The sequence below is a fragment of the Nicotiana sylvestris genome, chromosome 2 (assembly GCF_000393655.2).
Source record: "Nicotiana sylvestris chromosome 2, ASM39365v2, whole genome shotgun sequence".
Classification (NCBI taxonomy): Eukaryota; Viridiplantae; Streptophyta; class Magnoliopsida; order Solanales; family Solanaceae; genus Nicotiana; species Nicotiana sylvestris.
The window spans coordinates 83,117,768-83,119,192 of NC_091058.1; the positions used below are offsets into that span (position 1 = coordinate 83,117,768).

Genomic DNA, 1,425 nt, shown 5'->3' on the forward strand with positions numbered 1-1,425 from the left:
AGGTCAGCAAACAGAATCCTAAGGGATTATGCTAGACCTGACCGCTTCAACTGTGAATCTAGTGTAAGAAAACCTCCAGTGGTAGCCAACAACTTTGAAATTAGGACTAGCCTGATTCAAACAATTCAACAGTCTTGCATCTTCACTGGAGACGCAAGTGAAGATCCACACAGTCATTTAACTGACTTTCTGGAACTTGTTGAAACAACTAAGTATAATGGAGTACCTCCTGAAGCTATCAAGTTAAGGCTATTTCCTTTTTCTTTAAAAGGAGATACCAATACTTGGTTGTGAAGTTTTCCACAAGGTTCCATTACCACATGGGACCAACTGACTCAGAAATTTTTAAATAAATATTTTTCCCCTGCTAAAACCACAAAGTTAAGACAAGACATCTCTAATTTCTTGCAGACTGACACTACGTCAGTTTATCAAGCTTGGGAAATATTAAAAGGAATGTTAAGAAAATGTCCACACCATGACATTCCTGAACATATGCAACTATATATTTTTTATCACGGTTTAAAACCCTTTGCTAGAAATGTGATTGATGCAGCTGCAGGAGGTTCTGTAATGGGAAAAACCACGGAGAAAGCATTGAAATTGTTGAACGAGATTTCTGAGACTGACATCCAATGTCCATCTGAGCGTGTAATCGTCAAGAAGGCTGCTATGTAAATCAGGCTGATGTTTTAAATACACTAACACAACAAATTGTTTCTTTGACACAAAACTTTGAATCTTTTTCAGGTGAATACACAACAACCAAGCCAATTTGAGACTTGTGACGTGTGGAGGAAACCATCTGAACCATGAATGTCAAGCAAACAATCATAATGACGAACATGTCCATTTTGTTGGTTATAAACCGTACCCTTTTTGTAATGACCCGACCGGTCATTTTGAGCTTTTGCACCTTGCTCGTTAGTTTTCAGGCATGACTTGCCCCGTGTGATGTATTGTGACTTATGTAAATCGTTGGTTTTGATTTTCAGGGTAATCAGAATGAATTCGGAAGAACAGTTCTCAGTTTGAAGCTTGAAATTTGAAAAGTTTGACCAAGATTTGACTTGTTGGTATATGATCTCAGATAATAATTTTTATGATTTGGTTAGCTCCGTTAGGTGATTTGGGACTTAGGAGCATGATCAGAATGCATTTTGGAAGTCCGTGAAAAGTTTAGGCTTGAATTGGAGAAATTGAGATTTTGGCATTTTCCGGTTGATAAGTGAGATTTTTATATAGGGGTCGGAATTGAATTTCAAAAATTTTAGTAGCTCCATTGTGTCATTTTTGATGTATGTGCAAAATTTCAGGTCATTCGGACGTATTTTTGTTGGGTTATTGATCAAAAGCGTAATTCGAAAGATTTTAAAATTCTTAGGCTTGAATTCGATGCAAATTTGGTGTTGTAATGTTGTTTTG

The 1,425-nt window shown here is 36.8% G+C and overlaps 1 non-coding gene across 1 annotated transcript; it reads right to left on the bottom strand.

Moving 5' to 3' along the window:
* Positions 1 to 378: 378 nt before the first annotated feature.
* On the bottom strand, positions 379 to 485 carry LOC138886568 (small nucleolar RNA R71). Its single transcript, XR_011405618.1, has one exon. It is a non-coding gene; the product is annotated as a small nucleolar RNA R71 (small nucleolar RNA).
* Between the last annotated feature and the right edge of the window lie 940 nt (positions 486 to 1,425).